Source organism: Cryptomeria japonica, chromosome 3 (genome assembly GCF_030272615.1).
Source record: "Cryptomeria japonica chromosome 3, Sugi_1.0, whole genome shotgun sequence".
NCBI classification, from domain to species: Eukaryota; Viridiplantae; Streptophyta; class Pinopsida; order Cupressales; family Cupressaceae; genus Cryptomeria; species Cryptomeria japonica.
This window is the reverse complement of record NC_081407.1, coordinates 474,137,667-474,162,478: the sequence shown is the minus strand read 5'-3', so window position 1 is coordinate 474,162,478 and position 24,812 is coordinate 474,137,667.

Below are 24,812 nucleotides of genomic sequence, written 5' to 3'. Positions count from 1 at the left end.
AATGTTTTAGATTTTCAACATCCCAACGCCTATAACCAAATTCATCAATGCCATATCCAACGAAAATACACTTTTTATTTATTTTGCATTTAGCTTGGTTGTATTTTCATAATCTACATGTGCAAATGCTTCACATCCGAAGGTTTTGAGAAAAGAATAACTCACCTTCTTACATGTCCATGCTTCCTCTAGAATACCACAACCCAAAGAAGCTGAAGGACCTCTATTAATTAAATATACAATAGTATTGATAGCCTCTGCCCACATGTTTAAAGGTATCCTATTATGCAATATCATGCTCCTTGCACGCTCCATTATTGTCCTATTCATGCGTTCAACCACTCCATTTTATTGTGGAGTTCTTGGAACCATTTTCTGCCTACAAATTTAATTAATGGAACAATAATCCTCAAATTATTTGCTGCAATATTCACCACCATTATCAGATCCGAGACATTTTGAACTTGTACTTGTCTCATTTTCAACCAAGCTTCTCCATTTCTTAAATGTTTCAAATACATCATATTTCTGCCTAAGGAAGTAAATCAAAACCTTCCTAGTTGCTTCATCTATAAATGTAACATAATATCGAGAGCCACTGAGAGAAGATACTTGAGTCGATCCTCATACATCTGTATGCACAAGCTCCAACTTTTCATCTTTCTTTTGTTTCCCATCCTTGAGAAAACTAACTCTCTTTTGTTTTACATACACACAAATTTCACATAAATTCATATTAATGCATTTCAGACCCGGTAAAACCTTTTTAGAATGAAGTAACTCCATACCTTTTTCACTCATATGCCCAAGTTTGTTGTGCCATAGTGTTGTCTCAGAACCTTGAGCAACTATTTTAATTTCTTCCTGCGAACCTGCAACAACTATTCCTGAATGTTTTGGGTTTTCTCTGTAACAACTAATACAGAAGGAATAGTATGACCTATACAAATATATAAGGTGCCTACTCTCACACCTTTTTCTACTATCAAGGCACCCTTTGAAACCTTCCAATTTTTATCATTAAAAGTAACTGTACAACTTTCATCGCCTAGTTGCCATGTTGAAATTAAATTCCTACTTAGCCTTGGAACATGCCTTACCTCTTGTAGTAGCCAATGATTCCCATTATGAAACTTAATCTCAATTCTTCCCTTTCCAACAATCTGATAGGGTTCATTATCTCCCAAATAAACCAACCCAAAATCCCCTTGGACATAATCAAGAAAATAACTTCTATGGAGCGTAGCATGAAATGAAGCCCCCAAATCTAAAACCCATGAATCATCAGCATTATCTAGGGAAAGAATCAAATCATCTTTAGATTTATTACTTACCACATTTTCCTCCTTATTACCTTCTTTTTTGTCTCCTTTATTCTTTTGAGACCAACAATATTTCTTCAGATGACCTGGTTTCCCATAGTACCAACAGTCTTTCGATCCTCTGGATTGGGATTTCTTGTCCTTTGATTTTCCTTGTGACTTCCCATGACCTCCCGAATCTTTTCCTCTCTCCTTTGGTCTTTACCTTCTTTCTGCATTCAAAACACTACCTGATGTGTATCCAACTGAGCTTTTCCTAGGAATTTTCACACTCAGAATAACACCATCAACATCATCAAATTTCAAGGTATTTGAACTTGAAACAGAATTACTAATCACAATTACCAAACTATTCCAGCTTTCAGGCAAAGAACATAATATCAGGAGACCTCTAACTTATTCATCAAAATTTACCTTTAGAGAAGTCAACTGACAGGTAATCATATTAAACTCATTTAAATGATCTATCAAAGATCCACCTTCAATCATCTTCAGATTAAATCAACACTTCATGAGAAATACCTTATTTGAGGCTAAGGTTTTTTCATACAATTTAGCCAGTGCCGACATCAGTTCTGCAGTTGTTGTTACTTTTGTTAAATTGAATGCTACATATAGTGCGAGGCACAACCGAATGGTTCCCAATGCCTTTCTGTCCAAAATTCCAATCCTCATCACTCATTGTGCCTTTCTTGGCTATTCCTTCCAACGCCCTCCATAAATCCTTTTGATAGCTTGATAATCCTCCATCTGCATCTTCCATAATTGATAGTTCTGCCCATTGAATTTTTCTACCTTCAATTTAACCTCATCCACCATTGCTCCCACTTAACCGTGAGACTCCCACTCAACCGCGAGATCTTCCTGCAGATGATAATTGAACACAACTTGGCTCTGATACCACTTGTTAGGAATTGCATGCAAAAAATATCAATTATATGCAAATAAATATCAAACACATGAATAAAAATACAGAAATAATAACAATGAAGAGATAATATTTAACGTGGTTCACCCAATCTCGGGCTACATCCACCAAATAGAGAGTCCAATATTATTATCCAGTAAATCAAAAACCGATTACCACCAACAATCCCCTTGCAACTCAATATCGTTGAAAAATGCTACAAAAATTCTCTACAAAAAACCCCAACCCTTAGCCTTTTTATCAAGACTTATGTCGGTTACAAAATTTGAGTTACAACATGTCAGCCAATAGATAAATAACACCTGATGCCTTTATAAAATAAGAAATCTTTTTGGTTTCGTGAGGCGCTGCCCCTCAACCTCGCTCTGTATCGCGATAGGGAGCGCACCCCTAGAACCCGCAAGGGGTGCTACCCCTTGACCCCATCTTGGGGACACTGCCCCCAAACCCCCATCGAAAAATATGGGGGGAAACCGTGCCGATAGAAGTAGGGGAAATTTAACCTCCAAGTCCAATTAGGCTCCATATAACAACAACCTCACCATGGGATTGATAATTTTGTCGATAATCAACACTCTCTGATCACTTGTTACGCTAGTTAGGGTTTCAACTTCTTTATTCTTTATTTATTTCTTAACCAGAACATATCCACTATCACACAAACCAGTAATAACTGAAATGATCTCCTTTGTGATTGGATAAGGCTTATCCAACACGATGCAATTATTCTGCACACAACTAAGAATTGCTTTGATCACCTCCTCATTATCAAACCAGGGAAATTTAGTCCACAAATTCAATCCTTTATGCTCTAATTCCTTAATCTTTTGCGAGTATACATCACTCAAACTCTTTTCCACATTTCTAATCTTTTTAGGGTTAAATTCATCTAGAAATACCTTCTCCACAATCTGAAAGTCTCCACTTTTGTAGTGCGCCTTCTTGATTCATATTTCCATTTTGTGCTTTGATAGACCTATTTAAACATGATATTGATATTTTTTTGATTATTTATATCCTAGTTGACACTTGATGATCCTTATGGATGATGATACTTCTGGAATATCTTTATGGATAGATTTATATGTTCATGGATCTATATGTATTTGATATTTTAATGTGGATTATATTATTCATGATGCTATAATGATACTAACCCCTATTTCATGATGATGATAACATTAGATGAGTTGATGCTATTTTTGTGTGACTTTCTTACTGTCTTCATCGTAAGAGAAGACTCCATATCACTCTTTGTGAGCATGATATGATATCACAATTCTCTTTCACTTGTCTGGTCATTTATGATGTGTATGTATCATATATATATATATATATATATGTTGTATCGTGTTTAGTGGTGGTTGTAGGACTACAGGTACCAAACATCGACTCCACCTGGTCTCACAGGTCTGAGCATGTCTTATCCCAATGGCAAGTTGATCGAAGATAGCATGAGTTTGCCCCACATATTATAGGTTTAAGTTGATTACCCTTGTCAACTTAGTCTTGGTGAGAGGTATTGTTTAGCGTCAAATGGTCTCTTGAGTTATCCTTTTGTTAGATTGTGTTGGGTGCTATGATTATTGATTGATTTAATTATTAATTAATTGATTGATTCATATAGTTTAATAATGTTAAAATTAAATTAATGTGTTTATATAGTTTATAATAATAAAATAAATAAATAGTTGGTATTAATATTTAATATTATTCAAAGAGCAATATTGGTTTAAATTTGATAAGTGATTTTATATCATTAGATATTTATTATTTATTATTTGGGCTTTTTGGAATTATTATCCATTAAGGCTTTAATATGAATTTGGAGTATTTATTTAAATAGCCTTTGGTTATTTTATTTATTGGGCCTTATATTTAATTATGCCCATGATTTAATTTAAGATTGGTTGTTTATGTTATTATTTGTGTATTTACCCTCTTGGGTTGATTAAATTATTATTTGTGATACCTACCCTATTTTATGATTGTGCAAGTTTACTGGATAGTTAATCAAATATTATTTTTATATTATTTGGGTCAAACTATGCAAGGTAGGTATGAGATAATGTTTTTGGGAATTTTCTGATTGGCTGGCAGTTTTCCATAGTTTTGGCTTTAATTTTTATTTAATGTCTTCTTTGTGCATTGCCGAGGGTTGCAATCTCTGCGAATTTTCAATTGAGAATTTTGGATTTATGATTGATTGATCTTGGAATTGGATTGATAGAGTGGATTAGATTGCTTTCTCTTCTTTGATTATCTTTTCCATCACTTCTACATCTAGGTTGGAGGGTCTGTCCCTTTTGCAATTTTTTTTAATTTCCGGAAGGATTTGTTCTCTATGTCTACATCGTGCTTGGTTGAAAGATTGTTTGTGGGGAAGATTTTAATTATTAAGATTCATTCTTGGGTTTGGGAAAATGATTAATGTAATTTAAATATGTGTGTGAGTTCTACTGTTAATTCTGAATATAGTGTGTTGCCGGGAGTATTTATATGTTTGTATTCTCTGTTAATGATTTGAGATTCCCCTTCCTTGTGGTCTTGTTGGCCTTTAGAGTGCTTCATCATTGTTTTATTATGCTTCATTGTGCTCTATATCACCCCCCTGATCTGCAATGTGAGTAGGGAGCAATTTTGAGCAATTTGTGGTTAATCTCCGTGAAGGAGTTGCACGAATTTGTTGTTTAATCTTATTGCTTGATTTGGTGATTTAAATTTCATGGTCTTACTCTTATTTTCATCCTCCTACACCTTCTGGGAGTGTCCCTTGGTCGTATGTGAGTTTCCGTGCATTTCTGAGCAAGTTTGACACCTTTTTAACACCTTTTTTTCCTTCATTTTTGGCTCTAAAACCCAGAACGCTAGGGAATTAACCCAAACACCATTCCTAAGACCTAACATGCTAAAATAATAACCAGGAACAATCATATGGATCCCAAAAATTCTAATCTAAGTTCTGAGAGCGTTGAACTGCTCCAGGATGTAGGGATTTTCCATTTGGGTCACTATGTTTGATTTGTCTAATTTTGGGGTTTTACCAGAGGCATTTTATGATTGCATTGAGTTCCTCAAAGGTTTTTATGATGTCATCTTGTTCCTTTCATGAATATTTTGTGCTCTGGTATGAGGTTTTGTGCCCTACCATTGAGGATTGCGCTTATGTGTTTGATTGCTCTAGCAAGAGGAAGGATGCCTTGCTGTTGATGAATGTTTATGAGAACTCTAGTGGGATGTTATTGCCTCACTATTGAGGATTGGATTTTCTCTTGGATTGGTCTTGATTTCATACCTATTCTTTAGTTCCTTGATTTTCATGCTTGGTGAAGGACCTTCTTGCTTTGTATGTCTCTTGTGAGCCTTCTTGTTGTGGTTTCAATGTTATTGGTTATTTTGCGCCTTGGTTTACCGAGTCTTGTTGGATTGTGAGCCCATGGTCATTTTTTACATTATTATGTTGTTACCCTTGTTGGCGGTATATATAAATTTACATTTTTTTATTGCCTTATGGAGTTATGTCCCTAAATGGTCCTTTGGTTGGGTTGTGTTTCTTGAATTTTCTATGCAAATCAGTCTTCACAGTTTTTTTATTTAAGTTTCATTGTGCTGAACCTGAACCTTGAACTTGAACCAAATGGGTTCAAGGTTCAAAGTTCAATATTGGTCATGTATATGTTTTTGTGTCGCTGATTGTTCTTCAAGGTTCAAAGTTCAATGTTTGATTTCTTGGAAATCATATAACTTTTCATGAGATGGTGGTGTGGATTTTGAGGAATGGCTAAACGACGGTAGGAAAAGGGAATATTCTTTCTTAATGATTTAAAAGTTGTCATTAATAGAAAGTATGGCGTGGGAATCCATGTTTTCAGATATGAAGTGACTTGTTATTAAATGCATGATCGTGTGTGATCATTTCAGAGTAATGTCGCACGAGTAAATAGTAATGATGATAACTTATGGAAATCATGGGTAAGATTTTCTTGGCTTTTTAAATTGAGCAGTTGTTTTTTCGAAGATTATCATTTGTGAAATATAAGTTTTAAGGAGAGTTTTGGAGCGAAAGGGAAATAGACTGCGACAGGGGTTTTGCAGATGACAGAGGGAGGTATGTTCAACGACTTTCCTAATTGCTGCAGTTTTTAAAAGATCTTGATATATTGTTTTGCTTTACATGTTTTTTGCTTTACTTAAGTTGACTGGGGAAAGATTAAGAGTTAAACATGAGGCCAACTTTGCCTAGATTAGCAAGCTCTTCTTCCCTTGTGATTTCCTTACCAGAGCTAACATATACGACTCTAGTTCAATTAGATTTAGATGTTTTCTTAGAAAGAGTAAGGAAGCCAACTACCGATTCTATGCTGAAAGACATTGCACAAAGTGGTTTATTGGAAGCAACGACATTTCCCCCAGCTTCCCCTTGTCCTGAGTTGGTTTTAGAGTGCATGAATCACTATGACAAAGTTAACAGGTGCATTAGGAAAAACAATGGCGAGGTTGTGTTGTCTATTGATAGAGAGACAGTAATGGCGGCCATGGGTATCCGACATCGAGAACCCTATGGGAATTGGGCTATTGGAAAGTCATATGGGATTTATTCTGAAAAAAAGTAGTATTACAGAACCATTATTGCATGAAATTGGCTTTTGAGGTTTCAAAAGGGCGGCTCAAGACTGCCAAGGCCATTAACCCGAGAGCATTTGATTCCTGGAATCAGGGATTTGGTAGTAATGTTGAGCAGAATTAGGGGAATTCACACTCCTTCTATTAGGAGGACTGGATGTATTTCTTCATCCAAGTCACTCTTGACAAAGACCATTTCATTAACTGGGGCACTGTAATTGCAGAAAGGTTGCATGAGGGTTTGACCAATTACCCTGGGATGCCAAATTTTTATGTCTTTATATCCGTTCTATATGTTATCTTGTGTGAGGGAGTGGCTTGGATTGTTCCATACAAAATGGGTTTAGGGTATAAAAATTTATGAATATCACCCCCATTTGACCCAAAAAGGACATGTTGACAATTACCTCCGCTGGAATGATATTTTTACTGGGAGATTAACTTTGGAGTTACAAGGTAATTTTAATAGGAGAATGTCTGGTGAAGCTATTGAACTAATCAACATCTATGGTAGCTTCTTTACACAATTCAATCACTTCACTTATATCAGGGTAGGAGGCTTTAAAGGTGAACCCTTTAGGTTACCTATATATGTTTCAGACTATTGTGTTTTGATTCAAGTTTCCAGGCAATTAGCCCATGTTGTAAAGGATTATGGTGAGGATTCTGGAACCAGTGGAATTTTTCCTATTGATTTACGCCATTACAATTGCAGGTATGTTTCTGATGCACTGAATCTTGAGTTAGAATTTAAGAGGTTTCATTTGAAAACCTTCGTGAAGAGAGATAATTTTGACAACAAAGGTTTTATTGCTCACTATGTGAAAAAGACAATGCTCGATCAACATGTCCCTTAGTTAGAAGATTACTGGGAAGACTGCTCAGATGAATTTGAGGTGAGAAAGAGGAATTGGTCCAAGTTAACTCTGAAGTAGATTCTCGATATGAAGTTGCAAATGGATACTTCTGGTGTGAGCATTGATAATGGAGATTTATTGGATCCAGAATTCATGAAACGGGTACATAATGAACCCCTTCCAGAGGTTGATTGGAGTAGAAAGATGGAAGATAGTGTACATGCATGCACCTTTAGTATAATTAGCAGAACACAGAATTGGCTAAGGAGCTGCAGGTTTCATCCGGAAAAGGCAACCGGTTCAATAAATATGGGTAGAAATAGGGAGATTATGAGAAAAACCACTATTTTAACTAACATTCCTATTTCTGTTGTAGGAAAGAATCAAGTTGAGATTAAAGAGGAAAAACTTGACTCTGAAGCTGCACATTCCATTGGTGGTCGAGTTACTAGGTCAAGATACAAGAAGAACTTTTAGCCACCTGCCGCTCATCTCATTCTTGTTTTGGACACCAAAGAAGTAGATGGTAGTATGAAAACCCCTATTTCTGATGCTAACAAAGTTGTAACCAATGCTGATGTTAATGTCCAAGATTCACAGGGACTTGATGTTTTGTCTAACAGAGATAATACTATGCTGCTAACTTTAGGAGGGCCTTCGCCCATGCAATCCAAGGATCTAACTGTGGCTCCTAAATGGTTAAGTGATTCAATTACCAAGAAAAGGAATGTTGTGCCTATTTCTATGTCCATGGAAGATACCGTGAGTAAATGTCTAGGGAGAGCTACTAAGCCAAAGCGGCTAAAAAATGGAGACCATGATCGGTTTTGATGAAGGCATAAAACATTGGACTGTAGATATTGCTAAGTCTACATCTGATAAGGATGTTGCCGCTGCCTTAGAGGCCAATTATACTATTGAGCGGGTTGATTTGGGGGTAGGAACTAGAGCGGTTGATGTGAAACATTTAGAGACTTCAACCAAAAAGATTATCTCCCACACTTGGAAGGATGAAAAGGATAAAGCAGAGTTGAAACAGAATTTAATGCAAATGGCTCAATACATCCACGCTCTGCAAAATAGTCCGTTGCCATTGTCCCAAAGCTCTGTTCCCTTTAGTTTAAAATCCCCTGGTAATGAAAAGTTCTTGGATGAGGTTCAATGGAACAAGATGATCACAGAGATTTTCTCTGAGTGGCTCACATCGATTGTGCATCAAGGAACTAATTATATATCAGATTAGTTCAAATTTTCAAGGATGCCAATGATGTTACCAAGGAATTGGACGTTGACTTAATCACATGGCAAAAAGAAAAGACTAAATGGGTAGTAATTTCAAAGCAAATGCGCGATATTCAACGATATGGCTTAATGAATTTTCTTGCTGAAAGATAAGTGCCGGGATTAGACGAGAATATAATGTTCATATGCAAGGAAAGTATAGAATGGTGCAATCAAATTATTGAGCAAGGTCATAATGAGTCTATTAGTCTGTGAGGTGAACTAACAACCCTGAGAAAAACCATGCAAAAAGATCTGCGCTGTGTTGATGTTCAACTACTTAAAGAGGATGGCTAGACTCTGGAAGATACATCAGAAATGGTCAATCTTTTCAGTAGTCGCATTAATCAGATTAAGGTGAAAAAGTCCTTAGCCGTGGAAGACTTTACAAGGATTGCTAAAGTGGAGTCGATGCTTACAGAATGTCTTGATCATTTGGACTCTCACAAGGATAAAGTACAGCTGGTGAAAAGGAAAAAGGAACTTTGGAAGCAAAGGGTAATCCATATCACCCTGCCATATGTAGCGGTAATCCAGGAATTCTCAAGGGTTCGTCAGGAGTGGAGTGCACCGAAAGTGGTTATGGTGTCCACCTATAATAGCAATCCGGACAATTTGGCTGAAACTGAATCGACCGCATGACTAGCACTGCTGGCAGTTGTATGCCAATGTGTCTAGCTTTCTTTCATTTTCTGTTATGCAGTTAGGACAGTTTCTCATTAACTTATTTGGAGTTAATTTTACCTTGGGTTGAACTATTGGGTCTGGTGGCCTATTTATAAACTTTGTAATGACTTTATGAGGGTCTGCTAAGTTTTTGAAAAACTATCTCTTTAATTTTGACTAAATAATTTATGTACGTATTGAAAGTTGATGATCATCTTTGAATGAAAATCGAATGTCAGTTTGCCTTTGGCTTCAAATCTGTGTGTTTGGTGTTTGAAAAATGATTTTTGTGAGAATCTATTTCAAGAAAGAATCTGTCATAACTTTCCATATGTGTAGAAAATGTCACTGAAATTCATCTTAAAAGGTTTTCATTTGGTTTTAGCGTACATGTGAAGTCTGTTGGTTTTACACAAAGAATTATATATATGAGTCAATGCTTGTGTTCATTTGGTATTGACTGGTGAATACAATTACCTTTTTGTACTTTCTGGTGAAAAGTATAATATTGGTTGTATGTGATTTGGAGCTGATTAAATATTTATTAAAGGGAGTTGTACCTTAATTCAGAGGTTAATCAATATGATGATTTTCCCAATTGTATGGTGTAATTTGTCTCTCATTCCTTGGGCAAAAGGGTATAAAAGTTAAATAAATTGTGAGAGACAAATCTGTTTACCAACAGATTTTTTGGCGACTCTACTAGGGAACGAACGAGATAATTAATTTTTTTTTTTTTTAAAAGGTCATCATTATGGTGATGCTTTGTTCTTTATAAATGGTGTTTCCTCACGAAGGGTTCTTAACTATTTTTCAACCAAATCTAAATTGGGTGCAAGAAGAGCAAAGTAACATTATCTCTGAGTTGGATACTCTAGCTTGGAGACATAGAAGAAGTTGAGCTGAATACGATAGGATCAGTGCATTCCTCGACGAAGTAGAAAGGCAAGCAGACCATCCTGTGTTAGTTTTTGAGAGGGTGATTGTTACTAGAGTCTTCTTTATTAGAATCCCTGATAATCAACCACAGAATCTCAGACGCTTATTTACCTGATTTTTTTTCACATTGGAGTCCAAGCCTTATACCCGGTCACAACGGAGGGAGGGAATTGTTGATCACACCTTCCAGGAACTCTTAGACCTTGGTTTTGTTTCTCAGGCTACACCTAGAAGGGCTAGAAGTAGACCCGTATCTCCACCAAGAGCAACTGCTTCACCTATCTATCAAGCCTTAACTTTACATGGTGATGTACCCCCAATTGTTATAAATATTACCCCTTTGAATACTATTAGAGCAATGGAAAAAAATCCTTGGGGTGCTGCTATCGGACCTTTAGCTTTGGGGGCGATTCATAATCTTCCTAAAGGAGCAAAAGATCATCTGCCCAAGTTCAGTGGTGATGGCAAAGTATCCACCACTGAACACTTAAATACTTTCAAAGTGGCATGTGGAGTGTTGGCAGTTCAACATGAGGATGTGCTAGTGAGGTTATTTGTTCAAATTTTTACTGACATTGTCGCTGATTGGTTCTACCATCTGGCTGATGGAGTTATTACAAATTGGCAAGTTTTAACAGATAATTTTGAGGCAAGATTCAAATTAACTAAAGATGAGCATCCGCTCATTGCTCAGTTGGCTCAATTAAAGAAATAAATAATAGAGCCTATGAGGGACTTTGTTGTCCATTTTGATAAACTTTGTCATAATATTCCAACAGCACAAAAACCCTCCGATGATAACATAAAATGTTTCTTCATGAACTCCATGCCTGCAGAAATAAGTTTCTTGATGAGGCGCGAGCGGTTACAAACCCTTGATGCTATGAAAGCTTCAACTGTGAGTCTAGAAGATGATTTAATCATGGCAGGCAAGTGGAAAGGAGAAGTGAAAACTCCTGTTTCTCATGTTGCAAATGTCTCCACTTCATCTGACCCTATGATCCAACGGTTAATAAATGATGCGATTGCCCTAAAGAGATAGGCTCCTAAAGCAAGTACTTCATATTCTCAACCATATCAGGACATTCCTAGAAAATATCCCACTCAACAAGGAGGAAATGGAGGAAGACAATTGCAGTTACCTCCTATGCAACAAAGACTTGCTATTGAAGTGCCACCTCCTAAGACAAACACATGTGTGTTTCATTTAACTGATGAACATGATGGTTCTTCATGTCCAGAGATGGTTCATTTTTCTCAAATGATCAGCAAAGGATAAACAATCTTAGAAGCTGATGAAGGAGGTTCCCAAAGTATGCCCGACGACTCTGAAATTCATTATATGGAATATGTCTTTGACTCAGAAAGGGGAGGAAACATGTTGGTGACTTTGGAGGATTCCTCATATGCAATTCTTACTAGAACTCAACAAAATTCTAAATAACCAATCTTATTAGAATTACGTCTGTAAACAACACGTTTTCAATCCGTCTGCAAATTTCTCACCTGCTCTGCGTCTGGACCTGTGTCCCTGGATGACCGCCCCCTCTGGGGAGGTCCCCCCCTCCCCCGCTGGACCCAAAACCCAATTCTACGGTCGGTGCACATGCTGCTCAGCCGGTTGCGAGGTCCCCACGGTCTGCGGACCATACGAAAGAAAATGCCAGCCTTCACACCCCTTCCACTTCTCCAGTTCTGACTGAAACTGGCCTGAAAGGGGATGAAAGGAATATACCCCAGCCTGGACCAGAAACTTCTGCCATATAGGAGAATGTGGATCTTGTGAAGGAGAATCCCAAGACTAGCTAGAAGAACACCCTCCTTGGGTCAACAAAGTCGACCCCTGAAGATGCTGTGGCCACCTTCTCCCAAACAAAAGATGGAACGGAGATCAAACTCCCAAACAACCTGATGGACAAAATCATCTCTTCCCTTCACTTGGCAATAATTGGTTGTTTCTTCTCCTTCCGACCATCTATTGACATGGTCAAGCGATGGGCAAAATCTCGTTGGAAACTTAAAGGAATCCTGGAGGTTTCAGCTATGTCGGGGGGACTCTTTCTATTCAAGTTCAACACTGACGAGGATCTGATCTATGTTTTGTCGGGGTCTTGGGCTTATGGAAAGCATTTCCTAACCATGGCTAAATGGAAGCCTAGTTTTGACCACTCCGCAGAACTAAACCACATGGCTCCAGTCTGGGTTAGGCTTCCTAGACTCCCTCTGGAATTTTGGGATGAGAAAATCTTCCGCTGGATTGGATACTCATTTGGCAGCTTTGTTGCAATGAACTCGATCACTCTCAACAAATCCAGGTTGGTGTATGCTCATTTTTGTGTCAATGTCACTATTAACAAGGCTCTCCCAAACTTTATCTCCCTAAAATCAAAATGGGGAAAATGGTCCCAGGCTATTGTGTATGAAAATGCCACCTTGTATTGCCAGAAATGCAATAACCAGGGGCATTCATATACTGATTGTAAAGACCTAGTGGTTGCGGAATCCAAGCTCAAAAATAAAGCCATCTAGGCCGAACCTATCAACCCTGGTGACACATCATCCTCGGCTCCCCTTGAGCTGACTATTATGAATGAAATTTTTGAAGATTACCCACAAACAGACAAGATCCTTGAGATCTTAGAATCCCCAGCTTATCCAGTCAAAAAATCAAACATTCCCCTGGAAGAGGGGGAGATCCTGCAGGAGATAGCCCTCAACTTGGCCTTGGCCAAGCCTCTTTTGACTGAAAATAGCTTACCCACCTCTTCAACCCCTCTCTCCCTTGTTTCAGGGGATGGAGATGAGCACCCTAGAAATTCCCCGGTAACTCTGATAAAAGTGTCCCCCCCCCGGATGGATAATGAAGAATGGATAACCCAGAAGAAGAAAGTTAAGGCCAAGAAAGAAGATGTGGGGGGTAATGAAAACAAAGTAGGAAGACCCTCACAAAGAGTCCTGAGGCACAAGGTTATGGATTGCAAAGGGAAGACAACTGACCCTGGACGGACTTAACAAAAGCAAGAAATGAAGTTCCTCTCTTGGAACATAAGGGGTCTGAACAATGCCCAGAAGCAGTTTGCCATAAAACAACTCATTTTTGAGATGAAATTGACATTTGCCTCATTCAAGAAATAAAGATGCCCTTTCAAACTTTTGTTGCGGTTGCTGGTAAACTTTGGCCTGGAGTGGATTATCTGTATGTTGAGGCCTTGGGTGCTTCTAGGGGTATTGCTACCCTCTAGGACCCCACTAAATTGAAAGGCAAGGTTCTCGCTAGCTCCCAAAATTTCCTAGTGGTTTCCCTTCATTATGGGGAACAATGTTGGTAGATGTTCAATATCTATGCTCCCAACTCAAGATTGGGGAGATAGATCCTGTGGGATGAAATGTCTAAAATCATTATGACTAACTAGAAGGACAAGTTTTTGCTTGCAGGAGACTTCAACTCCCCCCTCTACCCATCTAAAAAATGTGGTGGTTTAGAAGATTTCTCTGACAACATGGGCGACCTAGCCAGTTTCATTAATGTTACAAGCCTTTTGGATATTGATCTGTAGGGTGCCTCCTTCACCTGGATGAATAATAGGAAAGACAAACATCTTATTCAAGTCAGGCTGGATAGCTTCCTGATCTCCACCAATTGGGACATGGGAAATAGCTCTTACCTGAAAACCCTCCCAAGGACTACGTCTGACCACAATCCCCTTCTTCTCCGTTGGAAAGATAGACCCTACCAGGGTCCCCCCCCCCTTTCGCTATGATATTATGTGGGCCTCCCACTCGGACTTCAGGGAATTGGTTCGACGCTAGTGGATCACCCCGATCCAAGGGACTCCCATGTTCAAAATTATGGAGAAATTAAAGTTAATCAGCAGGGAAGTCAAAGGGTGGAATAAAACCACTTTCAGAGATATCTTCAAAAGAAAGAAGGACTTGGGAGCCAGACTTGAACAACTCCAGAATATTATGGCTATCGGTAACCCCCCAGACCCCACCTTGAAGGAAGAGGAAAATTGCCGCAAGAGCTGGACAGATACCCTCTCCAGGGAAGAAGTGTACTAGAAGCAAAGATCCAAGATCCAATGGTTGAAAGAAGGAGACAAAAATTCTACCTTCTTCCACAGATCGGCTTCAATCCACAAGAGGAGGAACTACATCAAAAACATTAAGGATGACACTGGCTAGGAGATCTCAGAGGACTCTCTGCTTGGACAGAAGGCGATGGAATTTTTCACCAAACTGTATGCGGATGGTGGAAGGGTTTCTCCGCTCCAGGACTACCTGGTTAGTAAGCTGCCGATGGCCATCAATGAGGACGATAATTGGCAACTCTTGATGCCCATCTCAACTGATGAATTCCACAGGGTTGTCTTTGCTATGGGAGCCTACAAGACATCGGGCCCGGAAGGTTTCCCCCTGACGTTCTTCCAGGACTTTTGGGACATTGTCAGTTACGATGTCACCAAAGTTGTTCAAGACTTCTTCAAAACGGGGAGACTACTGAAAAATATCAACAACACCTTCATTGTCCTCATCCCCAAGACCACTATGCCCAGATGCTTGAAGGAGTATCAGCCCGTAAGCCTCTGCAATACCATCTATAAGATACTCTCCAAGGTCCTTGTGAATAGGATTAAACCCCTTCTGGAAACTTTTATCAGTCCGTCTCAGAAAGGCTTTGTCCCGGGACGCTAAATTTTGGATGTTGCCATTGCAACTCATGAGATAATCCACTCCATGGATAGGAGCAAACTGCCAGGTATGGACTTTAAACTTGATATATCAAAAGCTTATGATAAGGTTAATTGGGAGTTTCTTTTCAAAGTGCTTCTAAAACTGGGATTTAACCAAAAAATTGTGAATGTGATTCGAGAATGTGTGACCACGGTCCAATTCTTTGTTCTGATTAATGGGACCCCTAGGGGATGCTTCAAAGCTGAGAAAGGTATCCAGCAGGGCGATCCCCTATCCCCTTACCTGTTTATCATGATTGCTGAAGTCTTAAATAGAAATGTGACCCACCTAGTCACCAATGGTAGTCTCCAAGGATTCAAAGCTGCCTCCATCCTCCCCCCTCTAATATTCAACAGATCGTTGATGACACTTTCCTCTTTGGTAAGTCTTCTGTCATGGAGGCTAAAGGATGGAAGATCCTTTTGGTGAACTATGCCGAGGCGTCGGGACAATGCATCAACTATGAGAAGAGTAATCTCTACTTCTTCAATACTCCAAAGGACCTCCAACTCAAAATTCTCTCCATCCTTGGATGTAAAGTGGCAGCTCTCCTGGGGACCTACCTGGGTCTCCCCCTCACTGTTAGGGAAGTTACCCCCACATTCTGGAACTCTATCTTGGAATGAATGAAGAAAAAAATTGCGAGATGGAAAGGGAAATTCCTCAGCACTGCGGGGAAACTCCATCTTCTTGCAGCCTCCCTCCAGGGAATTCCGGTGTACTTCCTCTCCATGTTTAAAATTTCAGTGACCATGGGAGAAAAACTTGAAAAAATCCAAAGAAATTTTTTATGGACTGGCCTAGAGGAAAAAAAATGCCTTGCTCTAGTCAATTGGGATACTATTTGTCTACTCGAATCTCTGGGAGGTTTGGGCATAAGAAAGATTAATACCCTCAATAAGGCGCTTATTGTCAAGATTGGATGGACCCTGGCTAAGGGTGAGGCGGACTGGTGCAACATCATCAAAGCTAAGTACTTGGGTCATGAGCATTTATGCTACAATTTGAATACAGCTGACCTCCCCCAAGCCTCTAAGTTGTGGAACAATATCCTGAAGAACAGAGTGATGGTTAGAGAAGGTCTGAAATGGCAGTTGGGAGATGGTAAAAAGGTTAGATTCTGGGAGGATTTCTAGATGGAGGATAGGCCCTTAGCCAACACTCGCTTCCATCAAATCATGAATCACCTTAAAGGTATCCTAGGGGTTTTTGCTGAGGATTACTTGGTCCCAGGAAGGGGCTGGAAGGACATTGTTACCATATGCTGCAATAGACCCAATCTGGTCCCCCTGGCTCAGGAACTGCAACTCATATTGTCGAGAACCAGAATCCCCCTGGCCCCGATTGAAGATACCTTCATCTGGAAAGAGACACAATCGGGTTATTTCTCGGTCAAATCTGCTTACAATCAGCTCATCAAGCACCCTGTGGATGCGGAATGCTGGAAGAAAGTTTGGAACCCTCAACTAATCCCTAAAATTAATTTTTCCTGGTGGGCCCTCATGCATGGTAAAACCCTTACGCTTGACAATCTGAAAAAAGGGGATTCCATCTCCCCAATAGACGTAGCTTGTGCAAAGATGATGAGGAATCTATCAACCACCTTTTTGTACTTTGTCCCTTTGCAGCTCACATTTGATCTATCACTCTTCAGAAATGCGGTCTCTGCTGGGTCTTTCAGAAGAATATAAAAAACTTTGCTTTCGATTGGACCCCCCCCCTCCCATCATCCCCTCACCATTCAAATTTGGAAACAAATCCCACTGCACATCTACTGGGCCTTATGGAAAGAAAGAAATAATAGAATTTTCAGAGACACTAAGACACCCCCGAACTCTGTGGCTCTCATCTGCTTTAAGATGATTACGAAAAATTTAGAAGTCACAAAATGGAAAATCCCTCCCTATCCTCCTAATGAGGTGGACAAGAAGATCTCTGCTTGCTGGAAGCTCCCCCTGGCTTTGATTGCATCAACAACAACACCAAGATTAAGAGACGAATGACTAGATGGTCAACCCCTAGACTTCACTGGTTCAAACTGAATTTTGATGGCTCTGCTCAATGCAACTGTCAAGCTGGTGGCGGAGTCATAAGGGATCATCTTGGGAACATGGTTGCAGCCTATGTTGGCAACCTAAGGGATAATACGGTCACTCAAGCTGAAGGAATGGCCTTCCTTTGGGGTCTGAAAATGGCTAACTCCATAGGAATAAAGCATCTTGAAATTGAAGGGGATTCTCAAATCATTATTGATTCTATCAAAGGAAACACTTTAGCAGGATGGAGAGTGGAACCTATTCTGAGGGACATCAAGTGCTTTCTGGTCAAAATGGAGGACTTCAGTATATGCCACATATTCAGAGAAGGAAACAGAGCCACCGATTCCATGGCGGCTGAAGGAAGGCTGCAGAATGGCTTACGATGCTGGAGGGACTCTAATCTGCTACCAATCATCATTAAGGAAATCTTGGAAAAGGAAAAGGCCTTTTTCAAGGAAAGGACAACCCCCTCCGCTCAATGAGGAAGGAAACCTTCTTGTATTTTTTAAATTGGCGCGGAGATCCTGCCAATTTCCACCCTAGATGGCCACGTACCAAGGGTGGGCTGAGTCATCACAACCACATGGGATGGATTCATGATGAAAGTACATACATCAGAAATGATTACCCCCTAATTATTACCCGGACGAAGCCAACTAGCGACAACAAAGGCAACGTTGGGAATTTGTCAACTCACATTGGCTCGAGTAAAGGCTCTCATGCTCTGAGTAGATTTTTGAATATCGATATCTATGGGATCATAAAGGGTAATAATCACTCTGATTATTATGACCATTCAATTTAAGTCTGACACACCATTCTCAACCATTTCGTCTCGCATTCGCCTTGTCTTTGTGTTCTAGTTTTTCAAACTGTGAATCTGGAGGACTCAAGAATGGGGGGGGACAGGCTCAGACTGGAACCCAACAAAGTGGATGAGTTTAAAGCCAAACTGGTGGCTTGGTTTGTGTGCACCGAAGGTGGTATTGACAAATTCATGGAAAATATGAAGGGCAACGACGAGAGGTTCTCCAAACAATTCGTGACTTCCTGGGAGGACAGAAGGGTGACCATGGGGGGAATCTCTTTCGAAATCAACAAAGAGGTTATTGCTTAGGTGACGGGCCTATCAATGGAGGGCAGGAAATGGGAAAAGCAGAGCCAAATCGCGGATTCTACCAGCCTCAACCAATTTTTCCGCCATGGAGAGAACCCTATCAAGAGGGCTGGAGGTTTCAACAAGGAGGAGCTTCCCCACACGTGGGACGAAGTCTGCTACATTGTGATGAAATATTTTACTCTGGAGGGCAGGTATGGCATTTTTTACTACTACCATCTCCCGTTCCTGAACCATTTGAGGAACAAAGACCTTATTTCCATTATGTTCTTTCTTCTGCACTCGATGGATGCTAACATTAAGGATATAGCCGAAGCTAAGAAGAAAGGGAAAGAGTTTCCCATCCTGCATCAGGGCCTCATGCTCTGCCTATATAAATTTCACCTCGCCCTCTGCCCGCCTTGTTCTATTTCTGTGCAGAATGTTAGCCCCTCGACCCAACCCCCGACCAATATTGACTCAAGCCCTCAGTGCCCGGAATTTGGATCCTCTAGTAAGAAATCCAAGAATCATTCCCTGGAGGAGGTGAGGACCCCTAAAAGAGTCAAAATCCAGGAGATTGACTTGAACTTAGACATTACCGAAGAAGCCAACGCCCCCCGCCGCTCGAGCAGATTGGCCACTAAACCCTCGGAGAAACCCCTGTGAGACCCTCTTCGTCGCATGACATGGGGAACTCCATTCCATATGTCAAAGTGCCCTTGACCCAACACAAACAAACCCCCCATTCTGTGAGCTCCACCCTAGTTTCTGAAAGCCTTGTCTCCTCTATGAATCTGGAGCCAGCCAATTTCCCTTCCCTGACTTTTAGGATTGAAAAAATGCTGGTGGTTGAAGAGGCCAGTAGCATGAAGGAAGAGGAGCCCAACCTGACTGAGTTTGAAAAAAAGATAGAGGCCCTCTCTGATACTGTGTAGGTGATTACCAATAGACTGGAGGCGACAGAGTCCAAGATACACGATGTGTCCAAGTTTGCGTTGAATGTCATGAGATGCTTGACGACGACACTGTGCCTGTTGCAAGATACTGCGGCCAAAGGGAAAGGCAAAGAGGAGGACAACTACAAAGGCCTGTTCAAGTTCCTCATGAAGGAATGGGCTTGAAAGCTGCTCCCTAAGAAGAGCCAAGGGAAAAAGAATTAACTATCTGCATGTGGTGGTGTTTTTTGTCTATGTTGTGTAGTCGCGGGTTGGATAAGCCCAGTTTTGGCTTATGTTTATATTATGCTGGTTATAGCCCTATGTGGCTTATGAACTATACCCTGATTGGGTTTTTTTAATTCCTGATAAAGTCTCGTATTATGGTTTTTGTTTTTGATAGAGGTAAAAGGCTGCTACTTTGCTGTTAATGTGCGAACAATGGTCCTGCCACTGTTCTCTTAATTGTACCTATGGGTCAACCCCCTCATTTTTGGTTGCTTTTATTATCAAAAATAAAATTCAAAGCCTCAAGATGTTATAACACCTATCCATAGCATTGCAAAGGGTAAGGAAATTTTGACTCATCCTGCAAGTGTTTCAAAAGTTGTTCAAGAAATTGCTTCTTCAAGTTCTGATTCATTTAATAGTTCCTTTGATATCATTGAATTTTGCAAATCATCCTGTGTTCAGATTACTCCGGCTGAGTATCTAAAGTTGAACCCTAAGGAGTTAGATAGATTAGTCAAATTTGTCAAAGGGAATGATACTCAGGTTTTAGCAAGTGAAACCCAAATGCCCGTGACTTGTAATTCTTCAGCACAGCAAAATGTCAGCCCTGCTCTAGTAATTCCTGAAGTTTCATCAAATATTATTCCTCAACAAGCTGAATTGGTTCAACCTAGTCTTGAGGATAGGCCCGAACCCTTCTATGTGTCCTTGTTTATCAATGAGCATAAATTGAGTAATTGTATAATAGACTCTAGAGCATCAGACAATGTCATGCCCTCAACAGTAGTAAAAGCTTTAGGTTTAACCTTAACAAAGACCTTTGGCAGATGTTATTCCATGGATTCCAAACAAGTGCCTTTGTTAGGGTAAATTAAGGATGCATAAGTGGCTTTAGTAGCACATCCTGATAAAAGAATCAAATTGACAATTCTGGTGGCTGACATCCATGCCAGTTATGGCATGTTATTGAGTCATACCTTTTGTAAAGACATGGGTGGGGAAATTTAATATGGATTGGTCTCAGGCAATGATCACAGTTGGAAAACAGAGAGTCGTCTTGCATCCTGAAACAAAAGATAAATACACACTCTTTCCTTCAGATGATCCGAAAGCTCAAATTTTGTATCAAGATTGTGGCTTTGGAAATTATATGATATCAAATGATTTTCAAGAGGTGGATAAGACCGTAGATTCAGGATTGTTTGATGAACTCTGGTCTATGGAGTTTGACGGGAGTTGTTCATCTGTTGGTTCAGGGGCTAGGGTAGTATTAATACCTCCTGAAGGTAAAGTTATTCCTTATGCTTTCAAGTTGGAGTTTCAAAACACTAATAATACGACTGAATATGAAGCTCTATTATTAGGTCTTGTTGAAGCAAAGAAATTGCAGATCAAGATGTTGAAGGTCAAGGGTGATGCTGAACTTATTGTGAAACAAGTAAGAGGTCTATTCATGGTCAAAAATGAGAGGTGAGACATTATAGAAACCGTGTTTGGGATGAGATTGAGGCATTCGATGCTTTCTCAATCGAAGCAGTACCAAGGGAGTTCAACTCAAAGGCTAATTCTTTGGCGGTATCTGCAGCTTTATTAGTGCCTCATTCTGATTTCATAACTGATACCTAAAAGGTAGAATTGGTGTATAGACCAAGTGTGCCTGACAATTCTGAATCTTGGCAGGTGTTTGAAAATGATAAGCAGATTCATAATTTTTATGGGGTGCTGAGATTTTTACTTCTTTGTTTTATGAAGGATCATAAACAAGTTGTACAGAGTTTTCTCCCGATTCACCAGAGGAATTGCATGGTGTACAGTTGAAAGGAAATAAAATCCCAAAAGGCTTGGTGTCTCTCAAATGCCTTTTTGATAGAAAGGATGGGTATGTGAAGCAAGCGAAGAAAGAGACTCCTGTAATTCAAAACTCTGGTGAGTATGAGCGAATCAACATTGGTACTGAGGAGGATCCTAAATTTGTTAATTTGGGTAAATGTTGTTCTGAAGAGGAGAAAGGGAGGTTCATCAACCTGTTGATTGAGTTCAAAGATGTTTTTGCATGGAGTTACAAGGATTTAAAGAATTTTAGAGATGGTTATTTCCAACACCACATTCCTTTGAAACCTGGTGTCAATCCTTTCTGGAAGAAGTTGAGGAATTTCAATCCAAAGGTAGCAGAAGCGATCTTTCACGAGGTAGACAAGATGTTGAGGGCCCGAATTATTTATCCTATACATCATTCTACCTGGATTGCTAATATTGTTCCTGTTCGGAAGAAAAATAGTGAAATATGAATCTGTGTTGATTTCATAAACTTGAACCAAGCAAGCCTAAATGATAATTATCCTCTGCCAACAATGGATCATATTTTACAAACTATTTCAGGATCAGAGATGATGTCCATGTTGGATGGCTTCTCTGGATATAACCAAATCAGTGTCTCGAAGCAAGATCAACACAAGACAACATTTGTAACTCCCCAGGGTACCTTTGCATATAACATGATGCCTTTCAGATTGATTAATGTGGGCACAATGTTTCAGAGGGCAATGGATCTTTCCTTTGGGCATTTGAGGAATAAGATCATTATAGTATATCTAGACGATTTGACTATGTTCTCCAGAAAGAGGAAACATCATCTGCGAGATTTGAGGAAAGTTCTGATGAGATGCAGAGAGCATGGAGTGTCATTAAATCCTAAAAAGTCTATTTTTGATGTCACGGAAGGAAAACTTCTTGGACATATTATTTCAAAGAAGGGAGTAAGGGTGGATCTGGAGAGAGTAAAAGCAATACAACAACTCAGCCTTCCTTCCAACAGAGATGGAGTGAGGTCCTTCTTTGGACAGGTGAACATTTTAAGACGTTTTAATCCTGATTTTGCCGAGACTACTAAATATATCATAAATATGATGAGTGAGAAAGTAGTTTTTAAGTGGAATGAGGAGGGTAAAAGGGCTTTTGAAGAAATAAAAAGAGCAATAGCGCATGCACCTACTCTCGTTAATCCAGATTTTAGTAAGGATTTTATTATTTATTGCTATGCGTCAAAGCATACTATGTTTGGAATTTTAGTACAAAAAGGTGAAGGTAATGAGGAAGTTCCAGTTTTCTTCATGAGTGTACCTCTAAAGAAGCACGAGCTAAAATACTCATAGACAGAAAAGCAAGCTTATGCAGTAGTGAAAGTTGTCAAACAATTTAGGTACTATATACTTCATTCACATGCAACTGTCTTTGTTCCGAACTTTGCAGTGAAAAGTATTTTAACCCAGCAAGATGTCGGTATCAATAATAGAGCATCTTGGGTCTCTAAAATTCAAGAGTTTAATTTAGACATTAAGCCCACTAAACTGGTCAGAGGACAAGGCCTTTGTAAACTAATGGCAGAGAATAAGTTCGAAGAAGAGGAAAGTCTGCCCTTAACTTTATTGTTAATCATCAGGATTCTTGGTTCACCAATGTTGCCTATTATCTCACTTATGGAGACTGTCCATATTATCTTTCTCCTAGGGAGAAACAAAATTTAAAGTTGAAAGCTACAAAGTACATCATCTTTGATGATATACTATATAAGAAAGGTTTGGATGGCACCTTTCATAGGTGTGTAGATAAGCCGCATCAAGAATCTTTTCTAAAAACTTTTCATGATGAGGCATGCGGCGGTCATTTCTCCTCCACGGTGACTGCATATAAAATCTTGAGGAACTGTTACTATTGGCCGGGAATGTTCAGAGATGCATATGCTTGGGTAGCGAGGTGTGAAAAGTGCAAATTGTTTACAGGTAAACCTCAGTTGGTTGCCTCTCGTTTAAGACCAGTAGTGATTGAAGAACCCTTTAAATAATGGGGATTAGATTTCATTGGTCCATTGAATCCACCCTCTAGTGCAGGACACACTCACATATTAACAGCAACTAACTATTTCACTAAATGGGTGGAAGCTACCCCTATTAAAAAAAACAATTTAGAGATTGTGTGTGCATTCCTTAGGGACAATATTCTTATCAGGTTCGGAGTTCCTTAGAAAATAGTCACAGATAATGCATCAAATTTTTCTTCATCTGAATTAGTTTTATTTTGCCATGATCATGGAATTTATTTGGCACATGCTTCTGATTATTAGCCATAGGGTAACAGCCAAGCAAAATCAAGTAACAAAAACTTGATTAACATCATGAGGAAGTTGGTTAGCGATAATTTCATAGACTGGCATAAGAAGTTGCATGAAGCACTGTGGGCAGATCGAACCTCACCTAAGCGAGCTATAGGGATGACTCCTTTTGAGTTTAGTATATGGTATTGGTGCCCAAATCTCTCTTCCTCTAGAATTAGCGACTTCCAAATTATAGTCTGTAGTAGAAGATGCATTCTTTTAGAATTCTCTTGAGAAGAGAATTATGTATTTAATCAAGATCGAGGAAGAAAGGGAAAAACTGGTCGACATGATTACAGAACATCAGATGAGGGTGAAAAAGATCTTTGATCAGAAGGCAAGACCCAGGAAGTTCATGAAAGGTGATCTAGTGTTATTATGGGATAAAAGGAGAGAGCAAAAGGGTGCTCATGATAAATTCGAGTCACTGTGGAAAGGTCCTTACGTAATTCATGAGGTGAAAGGTTTCAATTCTTTCAAACTTGCTTATCAGGATGGCTTTGAACTACCCCTGTCCTATAACGAGCAGGACTTAAAATTGTTTCAATTGTAAGCAGGATTCCCTTGCCAGTTTGTACATGAAGTTTTGTTGTGTTTAGCTTAGGTGTGTGAGTTTTAGTGTGGATCGAGCTTTACTTTTATGTCATTTGCGAAACCAGGGATTCTGGGATTCGTTGCTTGGTACTTTACAGTTCCAATCTCCATGCAGAGCCACTGTTGGCAGTATATACAAATTTACATTTTTATATCGCCTTATGGAGTTATTTCCCTAAATGGTCCTTTGGTCGGGTTGTGTTTCTCGAATTTTTTGTGCAAATCAGTCTTCGCAGTTTTTTTATTTAAGTTTCATTATGCTGAACCTGAACCTTGAAATTGAACGAAATGGGTTCAAGGTTCAAAGTTCAATATTGGTCATGTATATGTCTTTGTGTCACTGATTTTTCTTCAAGGTTCAAAGTTCAATGTTTGATTTCTTGGAAATCATATGACTTTTCATGAGATGGTGGT